Below are 19011 nucleotides of genomic sequence, written 5' to 3'. Positions count from 1 at the left end.
ACTCGACTGTATACCCGGACAACAACAAAAGGATGTTTTTACATTCTTTTTCAGCATCTACCAATTGGACTGTTTCCTCCCCTCCCCCCGCCATAACTGTCCAAACCGTGTACTAGGACAATATTTAACTTGGGAGAATTTGTCCAAGAAATGTTAAGCACTCTCAAACCAGCATGTACACATATAACAGCATCAAGTTATACAGAGTCAGGACTGCCGACAGGCTGACCTTTTTATTGTGTGGAAATGAGCAGTTGACGCTTTTGGCATGGAGGTAAATGACATCACCCAGTAGATGACATCCTCGTAAGCCTCTGTTAAAGGGACAGGACATATTTTTTCTCCATGCCTGCTGACCAACCCTTGGATCCACAGTACTTCCCATCAGCAGAAAGAGACTTCCTCATCTTCCCAATCCTGATGCGGCATAACATGCAGCAGGGGACCCCTCAGGAGAAGCAAGACATGTGAAATCAAGGGGTCCCCACTGGAAAATGGGAATCAGCAAAAATTTTCCCCTTCCCTTAGCGCACCTCTAGGTGGTGGGTTAAACTTGTGTTTAAGGCAAGAGATGTTTCAGAGGTGGTTTGCCATTGCCTGCCTCTGTGTCACAACACTGGTATTTCTTGGACGTTGCCTTTCAAATATTAAACAAGGCTGACCCTGTTTATCTGACAAGATCGGGCAAGCCTGAGCTATCCAGGTCACACAATATTGGGCTGGAGTTATTTGAATGATAGGGAATTAGCAGCAACTAACTTTCTGGCTTGCAGCTGACAGCAGAAGGCATACTGGTGAGGGACAGAGGTAGCAGGGGTGGTTTGGGTGTAATCCTCCTTTCAAGCCCTTGCTGCATGTCCAGCAGCATTGGGAAATGACAAATGTCTTCCTTATATTTACTCTAACAAAGGAAGGCCTCCTGGACAGCCAAAGAGCTGGAGGTCATCTTGCTGTACTCCACTGTCCACTCCATTGCAATGGGCTGCCTGTCTTCTTTGCGGCACAGAAGGTGCTGGATTTCCAAACTCTTTTTTTAAAAGCTATTTTAAAAACAAACAATCAAATCAGGAGACAAGGATCAGGTCTCTCTGTGCCACAGGATCCCTCTCCTCATCAAAAAGCTGCCTTGGGAGGGTTCCATCATGCAGGAAGCCATCCGTTCCTAGTCAACGCGGGGCTGTGTTGCTTTCCAAAAATAGAACAAGTGTAGCTGCCGCCACCTCTTGTGGCAGTGAATTCCATGTGTTAATCACCCTTTTGGTGAAGAAGTACTTCCTTTTATCAGCTCTAACATGACTGCTCAGCAATTTCATTGAGTGCCCATGAGTTCTCATATTGTGAGAAAGGGAGAAAAGTACATCTTTCTTTACCTTATCTATCCCATGCATAATCTTGTAAACCTCGATCATGTCACCCCCCCGTCGACGTTTCTCCAGGTTATCGTGGTCTTGCAGCCTGCAGCATAGCTGCTAGGCTGCTTGGAGCTGTTTGCCCTCCAGAGCGGGAGAGTTGGTCTTCGCCCCGTTTGGGCGCACTTTGCTGGGGGCGGGGTTTAGCCGCGTCAACGGCTAACTCCCCGTCCCTTTCTTCAGTCCCTCGGCGATCGGCAGCGTGTTCGGGAGGCTCTTGACAGCGCGAGCCTTTTGCGCGAGGCTGTTTGTGCGGCGCGTCTTTCCGGGCATCGGGGAGAGAGCGAGTGTTGGGTTTAGGATCGGGCTCCTTGTGCTCCTCGCGAGGAGCGGTGGCGGCAGTTTCATTTTGCAGCGGATCGACGTTGGCTGGCTGAGTTCTTCTGGGGGCTGGGGGCTTGAGCGCGTCGGGGCTCCTTGCGCTCCTCGCGAGGAGCGGCGGCGGCAGCTTCATTCTGCAGCTGATCGACATTGGCTGGCTGGGTTGTTCTGGGTTGTGCTTAACTGGTTGAGGGCCAATTTGAAGCCTAGCCTGGGGAGTTGGACGCTGGCTGGCTGAGCTGTTCTGGGGGCTGGTGTTTTACCTGTTGAGAGTTAATCTGAAGCCTAGCCTGTATGTTGCAGGAGCTGGGTAGCCCTGAGTTTTAAAGCTGCAGTACTGCAGTTTAGGCTACTCAGACTCTGAGTTAGATCCTGGTGGAAGCTTGGGCCAGATGGGGGGCTTGAGGCGGCATTAGTCTTCATTGGAGGTGGTGTCAGTTGGAACCCCCACACCACCCTTAGGCTACTCAGAATCTGAGTTAGATCCTGGTGGAAGCTTGGGCCAGGTGAGGGGCTTGAGGTGGCATTAGTCTTCAGTGGAGGTGGTGTCGGTTGTAACCCCCACACCACCCTTAGTTGTAGTGGAGTAGCATTAGGCTGTGGTAGCTGGTGCTGTTGCTAGGCAGTTTGGGCGGCCATTTTTTCTGGGTTCTTTGAGGAAAGGGCAGAAAGGCAGTTGGGCGGCCATTTTGAGGTGCTGGTAGCTGGGGCTGTTGCTGGGCAGTTTGGGCGGCCATTTTAGGATCCTAGAAAAAGGGGCATAGAGACAGTTGGGCGGCCATTTTGAGGGCCCCTTTTTATAAGGCCAAAATGTCTGGGGGTAAAGGTTCAGGCAAGTCCAAAGGTAAGAAGCCTGCACCCAGACCATCTAAAGCTCCTGCCAGGAGGCCACCGCCTCCGTCATCTTCTTCGGATGAGGAGGGTGAAGGGGGGGTGGATTATAATATTTTGAGTAGGCTGCAGGCCTTAGAGCAGGCGGCGGGTGTTCCTTCCTTAAGTGTGGGGGGCGATGTTAGGCAATCCAAAAAGGCAAGGCAGGCTAATATTCTTACCAGGTTGTCTATTCTTGAGGGCAGGTCTGGTGGAGTCGTGCCTGGCAAGGATGCTGGTTCCAGTCGCCCCGATGCAGGTGCGGTGGAGGAGGCTCGGACGTCGGCCATTGGTTTGCCGGTGGTGCCCGCTGGACTTGGAGGTAGGTCTGGTGATGGTTTGCAAGTTGGTTCTGGGCAGGTTTGGCCATGGGGAACATGGGGACCTGCTGCAGTAGCCGGGCAGGGCGCCTTAGGGACAGGCTTAGGTGTGCCTACTCCTTCTGGGGTGGGGCTGGCGCAGAATTGGGCTTGGCCAGGGGGGCAGGGCATACCTTGTGTGCATCCAGGTACAGGGCAGATGAGCTTATCTGGGCCCATTTTGGGAGCACCATCGCAGTATGGGATGGTGCCTTTTACAGCCTTGCCTTTTGGGGAGGTTGCTCTGCCACTCGGGGACCATTTGCTCCCGGCCGCAAGGGAAAAAATTTTGAAGGGAGAATATGTGGACATATTTTCTCTTCTTTATCGAGAAATGGAAAAGAAAGACAAAGAGGAATTAGATGAGAAGGAGAAGGAGAAGCTGCGGAAGCGAAAGGTTGACAGAACATGGGCTAATTGGTTGCCTGGGTTCTGCATTTATGCCGGGGTAATTGCTAGGGCGCAGCCGTGGCGGGCGGCATCATTGTTCCAATATTTGGACATTATTTACAAGGGTTATACTGCCTTTAGTGGATCAGCCTGGTTACAGTACGACCAGGAATTTAGAATGAGGGCTGCCCTATATCCGTCCCTCCAGTGGGATCGGATTCACCAGCAGCTTTGGCTGCAGGTTATGTCTCCGGCTAGGCCTAACCTGGGTGACTGATCAGATAGTGGTCACTTAGTGAGTAGGGCATCCACATCTGCTTCGTCTAGCCCTCCCCGCGGTACAACGGGGCAGGCGGTTCAACCCCGCTTGCTCTGCTGGGACTTTGGATCCCTGGGGGTGTGTAATAGAAAGGCGTGCCAGTTTAAGCATGCCTGCCCCTTGTGTGGTGGATCCCATGCCTTTGACAGCTGCCCTAAAGCCCGGGGGCGCAGGAATCCAAAGAGGCCCGGCGGGAGCGGAGGAGCTTTTCCAGCCAAGAAAGGGCCCCAGCCCGATAAGGGTGGGACCGCTTGAGCGATGGCTGGCTAGGTATCCTAGGAGAGCTGACGCTTTGTACCTGTTGGAGGGTTTCAAGTTTGGGTTTAGGATCCCTTTTCAGGGGCCTCGAGTTCCGTTCATGTCTAGAAATCTTAAGTCTGTTCAGGGTTTGGAACAGGTTGTTAGAGACAAGATTGCTAAGGAGTTGGCTGAGGGAAGGATCCTTGGTCCTTTTTTACAGCCTCCAGTGACTACTTTGAGGGTCTCGCCTTTAGGTGTGGTGCCTAAAAAGACGCCTGGTGAATTTCGTTTGATTCACCATTTGTCTTTTCCTAAGGGGCAGTCAGTGAATGATGGGATCCCAGAGCATTTATGCTCTGTTAGGTATACCAGCTTCGACCAGGCTATCGCTGTGGTGAGGCATTGCGGGGTGGGGGCAGAGTTGGCGAAATGCGATATTAAGTCTGCGTTTCGCCTTTTGCCCGTCCACCCCGATGACTTTGATCTCTTAGGGTTTTCTTTTGAGGGCCAATTTTACATGGATAGAGCATTGCCAATGGGCTGCTCTGTGTCATGTTCTGCTTTCGAGCGTTTCAGCACGTTTTTAGAATGGGCTGTGCGGGAGAAAGTGGGGTTGCAGGACGTCGTTCATTATTTGGACGACTACCTGTTTGTGGGGCCTGTAGGGACAGGGCATTGCGGCCAGCTGCTGGCTGGTCTTGCTGAGCTCACTGCTGAGCTTGGGGTACCCTTAGCGCCGGAAAAAACGGAAGGTCCAACCCAGAGGTTGACCTTCCTGGGGATTGAGATTGACACGATTGATCAGTTGTCTAGGGTGCCTTTGCAGAAAGTGGAGGAGCTGAGGGCTAGGATTAATGCATTTCTTCTTAGGAAGAAGGTCACTTTGCTGGAATTGCAGCAATTGGTGGGGCACCTCAACTTTGCTTGCAAAGTGGTTGCTCCTGGAAGGGCTTTTCTTAGGAGACTGTGTGATGCAATGGCAGGGTTACGCTTGCCCCAGCATAGAACTAGGGTTACCTGCAGCATGAGGGATGATCTGAGGGTTTGGCAGGAATTTTTGGAGTCGTTTAACGGGGTCTCCTTTTGGAGGGAGGACTTGATGCTTGAGGCCGAGCTCCAGGTCATGTCTGATGCTGCAGGATCTTTAGGCTTTGGAGTTTATTTTCGCGGACATTGGTGCGCGGATGTTTGGCCTGATTCCTGGACGCAGGTAGGGGTGAACCGAGATCTTACGTTTCTCGAGTTCTTTCCCATTTTAGTTGCGGTTTGGCTGTGGGGGAAGGATATGGCCAATCACACTGTCCATTTTTGGTGTGATAACATGGCAGTAGTCCACGTCATTAATTCCCTTTCATCCAAATCGCAGCGGGTGATGAGGTTGGTGAGGGCCTTCACTCTGCGCTGCTTGCGGCTTAATATATTGTTTTTAGCCAGGCATGTTCCTGGGGTGAGCAACGGGGTGGCTGACGCTCTATCTCGTAAACAGATGGAGAGGTTTCGTCAGCTGGCCCAGGAGGCAGACGGAGAGCTGGTGCCAATGCCCCAGGAGTTATGGCGGATTGGAGAGCCGAAGCCTGCAGAGCGATAGGTCTAGCCATTGCGCCTAGCACTCGGAAGTCTTACGAGCGGGCCGTGCGGTAGTTTGAAGACTTTCGGGCTGAGGTAGGGTATCGCAGGGTTTGGCCCCTCCCGGTGGAGGAATTGCTCCATTACTGTGTGTCGTTACGAGGTAAGGGGTTGGCCGTGCGATCTATTAGGGGGTGCCTGTCTGCATTGGCATTTGCAAGTAAGGCACTTGGTTATAGGGATGATACAGCAGATTTTCGTCTTCGAAAGATGCTGGAGGGGTGGTCTAGAGAGGCCGGACCCAGAGTTGATACGTGGAATCCGGTGTCTCCATCGATTCTGCAGGGGTTGAAGAGGGTATGGGGCGTGGTGTGTGCCTCGCCTTTCGAGGCATGTTTATTTCATGCTGCGTCCTTGTTAGCCTTTTTTGGGGCGCTTAGAGTGAGTGAGCTGGTAGCTCAGTCTAGAAACGATGTTTCTGGTAGAGCTTTGCAGTTGAGGGACCTGAGGTTGTTGGGGCCTAAGGCGGTCATTACTGTCCGTCGCTCGAAGACGGATCAGTTGCAGCGGGGTACTGTGCTCGAGCTGGGTAGTTGTTCAGAGCTTGAGCTGTGTCCAGTTAATGCGTTGGCTGCTTATTTGGCAGTGCGTGGGCCCAAGGACGGATTTTTGTTTATACACATGGATGGTAAGCCATTGACGAAACACCAGTTCTGGGCTGTTACGTCCAGGGCGTTGGGTGAGTTAGGGTTATCAGGGGTGCGGTTTGGTACCCACTCCTTTAGAATTGGGGCGGCCTCGACAGCGGCTGCCATGGGGTTTCCTTCCACCTCTATTCAGAGGTTGGGGCGTTGGCGTTCTTCAGCCTATAAGGCATACATACGCCCCTTTTTCGGGCAGTGAGCACTTTGGATTGTGGAATGAGTTGGTCCTGTTTGTGTTTAATGGTTTTTTCTCTTTTTAGGTGCTGCTGTTCCTGGCCAGAGGAGCCGGTGCCAAGTTCTCATCTGCGGCCATAGCTACGTGTTTTGGACTGCTCTTCAAGCACGGAGAACTGCGGTCGGCTCTCAGCTGGGACTCAGCCAGCATGCGGTTATCGAATGGCAGGGGCGCCGGGGCCTCCAGTGGCCAGGCTTGCTGCCGTTGTTATTCAAGGGTAGAGCGGGTCCTCCTCCACAGGTCTTAATTGTTCACCTGGGAGGTAATGATCTGGGGTTATTGAAGGGTAAGGCCTTGGTGTGGCAAGCCCGGGATGACTTCCAGCACATCAGGCAGCGATGGCCGGAGACCACGATAGTCTGGTCAGCCATGCTGCCCCGCCAAGTGTGGCATCATGCTGTGGACTCTGCAGCCTTAGAAAGAGCTAGGTATAAAGCCAATAAAGAAATTAAAAAATTACTTGAGAAGGGTTTGGGCCACTATTTACCCCATCCGGATATTTCGGTGAGATGTCCTGATCTCTACAGAGGGGATGGGGTACATCTCTCGGAAAAGGGTAATGTGCTTTTCCTGAGAGATTTGCAGCAAGGGTTGCGGGTGGCTTTGGGCCTCCCGGTGGGTGCTAAGCCCTAAGTAGAGACTTGGCCTTATTAGTGGCAGGTTTTAGGGGTTTAGGACACTATGCGGCTAGGGGAGGACTGTGAAGCATCCCCCCTTTGGGGGAATTTTGGGGTCTGGCATGATCGGCCTTGGGGTTTGGAGACCCGGGTTGGAGAATGCAGACTGTCCAGGAGGCTCGGCTAGAGGGTGCCTTTCTGCCGAGACGTGCGTCTGGGTTTGGGCCCTCTGGTGTGGGCCTCCCTGCTGGGCCTGCCTGGAGGGAGCTGAGCAGCTCAGCTCCGGCTGGGGGGCTGGGTCCTCGCCCGTTAATGGCAGGGGAGCGGTCGCGGTGACCCCTAGCCCTGGCCAGGCTGCTGGTGGGGTGCCCTTGCTGTTCATGTTGTAAGTTAATAAAGTGGCCCAATTTCAATCCAATGCATTGTGTCCGACTCGTTATTCCGACCTTGGTGGGCAATTGTGGTCTTGCAGCCTGCAGCATAGCTGCTAGGCTGCTTGGAGCTGTTTGCCCTCCAGGGCGGGAGAGTTGGTCTTCGCCCCGTTTGGGCGCGCTTTGCTGGGGGCGGGGTTTAGCCGTGTCAACGGCTAACTCCCCGTCCCTTTCTTCAGTCCCTCGGCGATCGGCCCTCCCACCCGCCCTGTCTGCTATGTGGGCATTGCTGGTTGCCTCATTTGGGGAGCCGGGTAGGAATTTTTTACGCCCCAGCTGATTTGCTGGTGCTGGGGTGTGTTTTTCGCCTACCCTGCATAGCAGTGCAGTGGATTGTGGAATTGGCTTTGGGAAGGTGCCTTTAAATAGGCGGTCACTTTAGTTGGCAGGTTTTAGGGGTTTAGGACACTATGCGGCTAGGGGAGGACTGTGAAGCATCCTCCCTTTGGGGGAATTTTGGGGTCTGGCATGATCGGCCTTGGGGTTTGGAGACCCGGGTTGGAGAATGCAGACTGTCCAGGAGGCTTGGCTAGAGGGTGCCTTTCTGCCGAGACGTGCGTCTGGGTTTGGGCCCTCTGGTGCGGGCCTCCCTGCTGGGCCTGCCTGGAGGGAGCTGAGCAGCTCAGCTCCGGAAGGGAGGCTGGGTCCTCGCCTTTTAATGGCAGGGGAGCGGTCGCGGTGACCCCTAGCCCTGGCCAGGCCGCTGGTGGGGTGCCCTTGCTGTTCATGTTGTAAGTTAATAAAGTGGCCCAATTTCAATCCAATGCATTGTGTCCGACTCGTTATTCCGACCTTGGTGGGCAAAAGAGCACCAAGCATTTTAACCTTTCTTCATAGGGAAAGTGTTCTTACCCTTTAATCATTCTAGTTGCCCTTTTCTGGATTTTTTCCAATGTTATAATATCTTTTTGAGGTGCAGTGACCAGAATTCTACACAGCACTCCAGATGAGGCTGCACCATCAATTTATACAGGGGCATTATGATGCTGGCTGATTTTTTCCCAATTCCCTTCGTAATAATTCCCAGCATAGTGTTTGCCTTTTTTATTGCAGTCACACACTGTCTTGAGTTTTTCAGTGAGTTACCTACCATGACCCTAAGATCTCTCTCTTGGTCAGTCCCCACCAGTTCACATCCCATCAACTTGTATTTATAGTTAGGATTTTTGGCCCCAATGTGCATTACTTTGCATTTGGCCACATTGAACCTCATTTGCCACATTGACACCCACTCGTCCAACCTTGACAGACCCCTTTGGAGTGCTTCACAATCCTCTCTGGTTCTCACCACCCTGAACAATTTAGTGTCATTCGAAAACTTAGCCACTTTGCTGCTTACTCCCCATTCCAAATCATTAATGAACAAGATAAAAAGCATCGGACCTAGTACTATGGGCTGCCTGTCTTCTTTGCAGCACAGAAGTGTGAGAAAAAGACCCCTAATTTCAGTAATATACAGACATCGTGATCACCCATTTGGTTGCCAGGGTGCCTGGGGACTCACTCACACACATCTGCCAGGGTAGCGTGGGTTTTGTCTACCGGAATGTAAGGGACTTATGTGAGTACTAACAGCCACAGCGTTGTAGCAGCACTCTGTATCTCTGGAGGAGTGCTAGCCAGGAGGACAAATGGGTTTTCAGCTGCTCCATGCGTGCACCATCTCAGCCGTTGCAGCGGAAGAAATTGCGCCGCCAGGAACTGTCTGGGCAAGCGGCTTCCAGCCTTGAACATGAAAGCCATGAAGGTAGGCTAACATCATCAGCAACTATCTTCCTGAAGTGCCAGACTCCATGACAGCGAAGCGAGAGGCTCACGTACTCAACAGCTGTCACTAATGCATAAGGCAATCAAGCTTATCTTAGGCATGGATCCTGCCAGAATGCCTAAGCTTTTGTCCAATGGAACCCAAGACAAAAGATGGTGCCAGTAGAGGAGTAAAGAAGAGGAAGAATAGCTTCACTCAGGGCCATAGTTATTGTATAAATCGGGTGTCACCATAGGTATCAATTTGACTCTCTATTGTCACCTATAGATAAGTTTGATAGCTTGTTAATCACTTCCACCCCAATAATCTCATCCATTCTTGTCCCTTAATGGTCACCCTGGAGCCTCCCCCTTTTTGCCCATTGTTACCTGAAAGTCTAATCAGGTAACCAGGGCCAGGTCCACTTATTGGCCAGGTATGGGTATCCAATCAGGTGTCCCTAATAAACTGGCCATTGGCCACTACATAAGTCCAGCCCTTATGTATCTAAACAGCAGGAAAGGGGTACTGCTAGATGCACACCTGTGGGGAGTTGGGACTGTGGTTATAAGGACTACCTTGAGCCCCTGCACCTCCTACTCCCTAAGGGCTCAAGGTAGTCCTTACAACCACAGTCCCAACTCCCCACAGATGTGCATCTAGCAGTACCCCTTTCCTGCTGTTTAGATACGCCCCCGATTCCTGATCAGTTGAGGGTCCCTTCCCTCATCTCCCTAGTTTGTCGCCATTGGAGCCTTCCTCGAAGACTACGATTGGTCCATCCTTGTGTTATCTCTGTACATTTCTCTCTATTTTTATTAGGTCTGTATGTGTGTTATATGTACCTATTACCTGGTATGTGTGTTCTATAGTTTCTATAATAAAAGCTTAATTGTTTTACTTAATTAGTGTCCTCTGTAAATTTAGCAAGAATTTCTGGAAGTTGAATCCTGTATATATAGATTCTAGGTCCTTTTGAGCCAAAGTTGCCCACTTGTCAATTCCCCGATTTCTTTTGAGGGCATTTTGACTTACAGAAGGTTTTGGATTCCAAACTCTTTTTTAAAAAAAAAGCTGTTTAAAAATCAAGGAATCAAATCAGGAGACAAGGATCAGGTCTCCCTATGTCACAGGATCCCTCTCCTCATCAAAAAGCTGCCTTGGGAGGGTGCCATCATGCAGGAAGCCATTCGCTCCTAGTCAACACAGGATTGTGCTGCTTTCCAAAAACAGTACAGGATCAAACAACGGGATCCTGGAAGCTGTCCAAAGCCTTTTGGTGAAAGTGTACTAATATCTGTCCCCTACCCTCCTCCCACAACACAAACATGTGCTTTATGGGCTAAATGAATTCATGTTTTTCTGGCAAAGCACTCCACCGCAAATCATTCTAACCCATTTTATTGTTGTTTTTGTTATTCTCTTATTATTCAAAAAGTATGGTAAGACATTGCTGCTTTCGTAGATCATTAAGGCTATTATCCACTTCATCCACTTAAGGCAACCATTCATCTGTGAACTGCCTCCAAGCTCCTCCCCTGACATTCACCAAACCCTCCATAAATACTGGAGCTCCATACCATCCCACTCATCAGACCTTCCAGGTGACTTCTCTTCATTGAATCAACTGCCGGCTGGACTTGCTCAAGATCTGAGCCACCATGAAGGTCTTGGTTCTTGCCATGGTTATGCTGTTCCTGGTCTCCGTGGCCTCTGCAGGTAATGTTGGGAACATGAGAGCAGGGAGGTACAAGTCAGTGGCCATAAACCTAAATCCATTCTTCTGGGAATATGGGGCTTAATTCTGAGTAGGCCTTCCTACATTTGTATCCAGCCACTCCTTTTGATAACAGGGGCCTTGTTCACCTAGGGACCCTTGGAAATCATAGCTATAAGAGCAGGAGGGGAGCGTAGGGTTGCCACTGGCAGCTCGGTTGCCAAATCCAGGCTGGGTAACTCCAGAAGATTTGGAGGTGAAGCCTGTGGAGGGCAGGGACCTTAATGGTGCACAATCTTGCATAGTCCACCCTCGAAAGCATCCATTGTTTTCTAGGGGAACTGATCTCTGTAATCTGGAGATCAGCTGCAGTTCCAGGAGGCTGGAATCCCTGGGGAGGGAATCTCTAACAAGTCTTCAACATTTCATTTTCAGTGCTCATCATTTCTTTCTTTTTTGGGGGGAGGGGGGATGAGAGTGCTTTCTCTGTCAGTAAGGTAGTATCCAGCTAAGTCAACATGGGAGCATTCTGTTTCTAAGATTTATGGGCATTTATTTTGTTGAGCTGGTAGCATTCCCCACTCAGCAATCCACCTACAGAATTCCCAGGTGGTTTCACGTGGTATTTTTGTCTGAGGCATTCTGAACTTTTAGATAATGCTCATCAGGAAGGAAAGTTTTTGTACCCCACAACACAGAGTTTTGATGACAGATTTTCTGAGAGACGGGAGGCTATCTAGCCATCTTTGTCTGTGGTTGCCTTTGGTAACCTCCTTTAACAACTTAGGCATATTCCTATGAGATAAACCGCTGGAGCTCTGGGAGGGCTGACACATCCCTAATAGAAATTTTAGAAAGTCCTTGCACAAGACAATGCTGATTAACATTTGAAATAATCTACATGCATGGCTAGTACTCATGCCAGAGTCGTCTCACAATTGGGAATGCAGTGAACTTTATTGTTCAGACTTACCCTCAGTATTCTCCAGATCTTCCTGTAAACTGATGGTTCCTGTGACTAGGAGATGACTGTGTTGTGTGTGTGGCACAGGCCTACAACAGTCTCAAGGTGCTTTAATGGTCTTTTCCTCTTTCCTGTGGAACCTGGCGAGGGGCAGCTAGGGATCTGTAATAAAGTATTCTTCTTGAATTTTAAACATGTAACTTTGCAAAAGGTTAACAATCTGAATAAGAAAATACGCTGACTGCCACAATAGGTGCTTTGTTGAAGTGTTCTGCCTGCTTAAATGTATTTCCTGCATAAAGCTTGTGTGAAGGCTTTTACAAGATGGACTTGGAATGTACTCGATTTCTGAGACAGGCTCCCACAGCCGACATCTGCAGAGAGGCCACCAGTCTCCCTCTCTAGTGGCTGGGAAAGCACTTCTGGGGAACCTCACCACCAGTTGCTCAATTAAAGGCCATGATGCAATTACGTGTGTTTAGAAACTGTCTTCATTGTTTAATTCTGGACTTTCCCTCATGCAGCCTGCACTGATGATTGTAGCAAGCCCTCCACGTGTGAAACATGGAAAACAATACATAACTGTCCATCCAAGTACCTTCGAAGAAGCTGCACCTGTAGTGCGCAGAAAAAGGGACAATATTGCTGTCACTGGCCCCCACACCACAAAAAGGGCCCACGGCAATCTGAAGACTGAGAGCTGATTGAAGTTCAGCTAAGAAGAGGAGCTTCAGGGGCCATCGTCATCTCCCCCCCTAGTCCTTGCCAAAGCTGTCTTGTATGCTCCCTGTTACTAAATAAAGAAGTGATCTTCTGAAAAGTGACTTGTGCATTTCCTTCTTTGGAGTTCCTCTTGCACTGGAACTACTTGTTTGTCTACACAGGTTTGTTTTTTTAATGGAATAATTTTCAGGGCACTGTGAAAAGGACTGTCATAAGCAGTGTTCCCTCTAAGCTGAGTTAGTGTGAGCTAGCTCACAGTTTTTTAGCCTGAATCCAGAGGTGATGCTAGTTGGGACATAGGAAATTCTAGAGGTGATTGATTTTCTTTTCTGGAAAGCTCAAAGCATATTATTTCAGTCTTAGAGCACTCACTACTATCAGTTAGTTTCCAGTTTCAGGGCAAGGTGCTGATTGTTAGCTTGAGAGCATTTCACAACATGGGACATACATATATGATGGACCACCTCTCCAGGAGCAGACTGTTGTGTATGTATTGGTATCCTAGAGGAGATCCATGAGCTCCTTATCCTTTTAACTGTTCAGGATGTCTGTAAGTCAGTGCTTTTTAAGACAACATTCAGCAGGGACTGATTTGCATATTAGGCCACACCCCTTGATGTCACCATTATTTATTTAACAGGGCTTTTTGTAGAAGAGGTCCAGCAGGGGTTCATTAGCATATTAGGCCACACACCCCAGACACCAAGCATTCCTGTGTGTTCCTGCTCAAAAAAAACCCTGCTTCAGACAGTCCTATACAGTCATTTTCAGGGCACTGTGAAAAGGACTGTCATAAGCAGTGTTCTCTCTAAGCTGAGTTAGTGTGAGCTAGCTCACAGTTTTTTAGCCTCCAGCTCAGACATTTTTGTCTTAGCTCAGGAAAAATGGCCCCAGAACACACTAATTTATGCAGCAGCTCACAAGTAGGCTTCCCAAACCTCCCGCCCTGGCGGGGGACCCCAGGATTTCCACCCTCTTCCCCCGCTCCCCCAAAAAACGGAAGCGGGGGGAGAGGGTGGAAACGGCGCCGGGGAGCATGGCGAGCCGCCGCATCCCGGAGCCAGCGAGGCCGCCGCGCCGCTGCTGCCCCCTCCCCTCCCACCGCAGCTGCTCCTCCCAGTTGAGCCCAGGCTGAGCCCATCTCAGAGGAGCAGCCAAGAGGCGGCAGCAGCACAGGGGAAGGTGAGGCAGGCCAGGAACATGGCGAGCCGCGAATCCGGGCCCTTCTAGGACCCAGACTCACGGCTCGCCACGCCCCCGGCCCGCCTCCACCCCCCCTCCGCTTCCACCAAAGAGGCGGAGCGGGCGAGGTGGCAGCGGTGCGGCGGCCTCTTCTCCGCTCGCCGTGGCTGCTCCTCCGAGATGGGCTCAGCCTGAGCCCATCTCGGAGGAGCACCCACGGCGAGCAAAGAAGAGGCATCAGCTGTGCAGCGGCACCGCCCGCTCTGAGACGGGGCGGTTCGCCGTTTCCCCCCTCCCCCCTAGCTCCACCCCAGTGTCTCCTGGCTCCACCTCCAAAGTCTCCTGGATCCACCCCCAAAGTCCCCAGATATTTTTGGGGATGGACTTGGGAACCCTACTCACAAGTAGCTCACGAAGTAGAATTTTTGCTCACAGGACTCCACACTTAAAGGAGGCATTGGTCATAAGTGTCTCTTCCATCTGTCCAAAGGGAAGGAGTTCAGATATGGGAAGAGGGCTTAGTTATGGCATATTCAGCCGTGTGGCAACCCATCCTTCTCAACAACTCCTGCTCTCATTTCAGTTCCAAAAGTGTACCTTAACTCTGGGAGGCGGTGTACCCATTTACTTGCTGAGGCAACAACTCTTGGAAGGAAATCTGAACACAGCTGGAATGACTCCCTCTCCCCCAAGATTTCAGTTTACACATTTTCCTAGATGGGGGGTTTGCTTCTATAGATAACCCTATGCCTGAGCAACAGACTGGTTTGTTTTGTTTTATTATTAGTAATAGGTAACCTTTCCACGGGAGAGTTAGTTACAAAGGGGATATGCTTGTGTTTTTCTGGAGTGAGTAGAGTGGACTTTTTTGCAACATAATGCACTTACATGATGATGTCACACCTTGTCTGCCAAGAAGTGATCAGTGTGATCAGCAATATTTTCCCCATCTCCCACAATTCCCCTCCACCCAGCCAACTGATTAGCAGGAGGCAAAAGCCCTCTGGGGGCATGGCAAGCTGGGAGAATTGTCCCCGGATTTGTCTCCACTTGTCCCCGGATGGAACCAGGCTGCTGGCGCTTAAAATCAAAAAGGTGGCAGAGCAGTTTTTAAACTAAATCTTGGGGGAAAGTGTCAAGTCTGCTTTAACTCTGGTCAGGCCTGCACTCAATCTTTGGTTCAGGAGAGAAGCATCCTGGGTAAAGCCATACTGTATGCCAATGCTGCTAGCTTGAACTCTCCTCACCCCCCTCCTTTCTTTTGGTATGTAGTTGTGCTTTGAAATGGGAATATGTGAAAGAGATTATCGGGCCTTCTCAGGCTGGGCATCGGGGGGGGGGGGTTGGAGTCGAAAAGACGCTCAAGGCCAAAGCAGGCCTGAGAATGAAATTGTAACATCAATGTGTGAATGTGCCCTGCATAGTACCCCTCCCTCAAGAATCGCTTTGAAGTATACCTTATATGATTGCATTCTACTGTATGATCTTTAGTCTTTCAATCTCCCTGTAGTCGAGAACCATGATATCAATAAACTAGCTACTTTGTTATCAACAAAGACTCATTATTGAATCTGCCGACTTGACAGAAAGCCGACAGGAGATGAAATGTCTCTGGTTCGGGAGGACTCATCTCAAAGAGATGAAGGGTTGGCTGCTATTTTTCTACGGGGTAACGGATCAGAGTTGTCCACTGTGATGGTGACAAACAGTATGGACTGTCTGCCAGAGTCTCGAGGCAGCAGGAGGTGTCAGAACTGGAAGAACTTCAAACGAGGCCCAGGACTTTGTTACAAAAGTATAGGCGTTTATTGAGAACTACAGAGCTGAAGGCACAGGATAACACTGATATCGAAAGTTAGCATTGGTTACACTTTATGCGGTTCTGCTGACAACAATAAAACAATCCTTCACACGGTTAGAGACAACAGTCTGTTTCTCAGGGTCTGTTATCAGGAAGGGAGGATGGAGTCCTGCTGAGAAAATTCAGCCGGCCTGGCTTCAAAGGCCACCTGCAGATGTTGACCAGAGGCTATCTGTCACCCTTCAGTGATCACAGTTTGTTTGAAATGCACCAGAATGAATGCTGGTTAGTTGCTGAAGCAAAGTTGCATGGGTTAGTGCTTGGTTACAATATGGAGTCACATAGGCTAACAGCATATAGGAAAGTTACAAGTTCTGACATACTGCCCCCCCCTAAGCTCTCGCCCTGGGCTTGTGCGGGTACAGTAGGTGGAATTTCTTGAGCAATTGTGGCACAGACACATCGCTAGCTTTGACCCACTCGTCACAGCTCGGGGGGAAGTATTTCCAGCGGATTAAGTAGTATAGAACCCCCCGTTGGACCTTGGAGTCTAGAATCTCCTGGACCTCATGGTGGCTCTGGCCCTTCACTTGCGTAGGAGGTGGCTCGGGAGGGCGAGGGTGCCAGGATGTAGCCCCAGGATCTTTGCGAAGAAGGCTGCAATGAAAAACAGGGTGGATCTTACTCAACAATTTTGGCAGTTCTAGTTCAACCGCTGTTGATCACTCGCTTTATTGTAAAGGGACCTAAGTATTTGTAGGCCAGCTTGCGGCAAGCCTGTGGCAGAGGGAGGTTCTTGGTTGACAGAAAGACCTTTTCCCCTTCTTTAAACTCCCACTGGGGGGAGTGCTTTTTGTCAAACTGCCGTTTGTATTCCTCCTTGGCCCTCTCCAGGTTCTCCTGGATCACTTCCCACCCCTGCCGAACCCCTTCCCACCATTGTTGACAAGAAGTTTGTTTTGGCTCCCCTGCGGGTAGGGGGAGATGGGGAAACGGCTTGCCTTCGTAGCCATTCACTATCTGAAATGGGGAAGTTTTTGTGGAGCTATGCAGGCTGTTGTTATAGCCATACGCGGCAAAAGCTAGTAGCTCCACCCAGTTCGACTGCTGAAAGTTGACGTAGCATCTAAGATATTGCTCGAGAAGCCCGTTCACCCTCTCCGTCTGTCCGTCCGTCTGCGGGTGGTAGGCGGAGCTGAGTCCCTGCTCTATCCCCGTGATCTTGCAAAACTCCCGCCAGAAGTTGGCAACGAATTGTGGCCCGCGGTCGCTAATGACCTTATCCGGGAACGAGTGGAGGCGTACCACGTGATTGAAGAATAGGTGGGCAAGTTTCTTGGCGGTGGGAAGTTGTTTGCATGGAATGAAGTGCGCCTGTTTGGAAAAAGTGTCCACCACCACCAGTATCACTGTTTTCCCTTGCGAGGGGGGTAGTTCGACTATAAAGTCCATCGACACTACCGCCCATGGCCGGGTCGCCGTTGGTAAAGGGAGCAGGTGGCCCGGCAGTTTCCCTCCCCTTCGCTTGGCCATGATACATGTCAGGCAGGAGCTTACAAACTCCGACATGTCCTTTTTTAATTGGGGCCACCAAAACTGCCTGGTGATCAGGTTTAGCGTCTTTACGTAGCCAAAGTGCCCCGCTAGGCGGCCTGAGTGGCAGTGCTCTAGCACCTCCTTTCGCAGGCTTTTGGACACGTAGATCTTCCCATTGTGGTACCAGAGCCCCCCTTCCCCCTTCTCCACTCCTTCGGGCCGTTCCCCTCCCTCCGCCTCCATTTTGGCCACGAAGCGTTCTTTTTCTCTCGGTTCTGGGGTCCCTGTGGTTTTTCCCGATCTGGTGGTGACCCCTCCTGCCACCTGGGTGGGTGGAACGAGGGAGTCTATCACTTCCTCCCTCTGGCTGTCGTGTTGGGGCATGCGCGAGAGTGCGTCGGCCAGAAAATTCTTAGTGCCGGGGATGTGCTTTAGCACAAAGTCAAATTTTGCGAAGAACCCCGCCCATCTTATTTGTTTGGCAGTTAGTTTGCGCCGGCCAGTTAGCGCCTCTAGGTTCTTGTGGTCTGTCCATATTTCGAACGGGACTCGGGCTCCCTCCAGCCACGACCGCCAGGTTTTGAGGGCGAACGTGACCGCAAAAGCCTCTTTGTCCCACACCGACCAGTTCCTCTGCTCATTTGAGAACTTGTGGGAAATGTACACATACGGCCGGAGCCCCCCCTCGTCGTCCTGTTGCATTAATATCGCCCCCACCGCGACGTCGGAGGCGTCGCATTGCACCACGAACGGTTTTAGCTCATTGGGGTGGGCCAATACTGGTTCACTCGTGAACAACCTTTTCAGCTCGTCAAAGGCGCGCTGGCACTTGGGGGACCAGGCGAGGCGCGCCCCTGGTTTTTTCGCCTCCTCCCCTTTCCCTTTGGTTTTGAGGAGTTCGGTGAGGGGTAACAGGACCTGGGCAAACCCTTTGATGAACCCGCGGTAAAAATTTGCGAACCCGAGGAAAGATTGTAGCTGCTGTCGGGTTCGGGGCGGTTCCCAATCTAGGACAGCTTGTATTTTCGCGGGGTCCATCGCTAGTCCCTCCCCCAACACTCTAAACCCTAGGTAGTCTAGTTCCGACTTGTGGAATTCACATTTTGCCAGCTTAGCATACAATTTGTTCTGATACAGGGTAGTTAACACTTTTCTGACCAGCGGCACATGCGACTCAATGTCTTTTGAGTAAATAATGATGTCATCCAGGTAAACCACCACCCCCTTGTACAAGTATTCCCGGAGGACTTCATTGATAAAGTTCATGAACACCCCTGGCGCGCCTTGCAGCCCGAACGGCATCACCAAGTACTCGAACTGTCCCATCGGCGTATTAAACGCCGTTTTCCATTCGTCCCCCTTTTTAATTCGGACACGGAAGTACGCATCGCGGAGGTCGAGTTTTGTGAACACCCTACCCTCTGCTACGGTACTTAGTAAGTCTTTTATCAGCGGGATCGGGTAGGCATTTGACATTGAAATCCCATTTATCCCGCGAAAATCTGTGCAAAGTCTCGAACTTCCATCCTTCTTCTTGCGGAATAACACGGGGGCGGCATGGGGGGCCGAGGCAGGCCGAATAAAGCCCCGCTTCAAGTTCTTGTCTATGAACTTTTTTAGCTCCGCCTTCTCCGCCCAGCCCATCGAGTACAGCTTAGCTTTTGGTAGCTCCTGCCCGGGTATTAGCTCGATGGCGCAATTGGTGGGGTGGTAGGGGGGTAGCTCATCCGCTTCCTGTTCACTAAAAGCCCTTTTTAAGTCCCGGTACTCTTTGGGGATCGATCTCACTTCTTCTATGGTTAGGCACAGCCACTCATTTTGCAGCAGGGCTTTGGGCCCCCATTCCCCCCGCCAGTGGTGGTGCTCACACCGCCAGTCCG

The sequence above is a fragment of the Heteronotia binoei genome, chromosome 1 (assembly GCF_032191835.1).
Source record: "Heteronotia binoei isolate CCM8104 ecotype False Entrance Well chromosome 1, APGP_CSIRO_Hbin_v1, whole genome shotgun sequence".
Classification (NCBI taxonomy): domain Eukaryota; kingdom Metazoa; phylum Chordata; class Lepidosauria; order Squamata; family Gekkonidae; genus Heteronotia; species Heteronotia binoei.
This window is presented reverse-complemented; position numbering follows the sequence as displayed.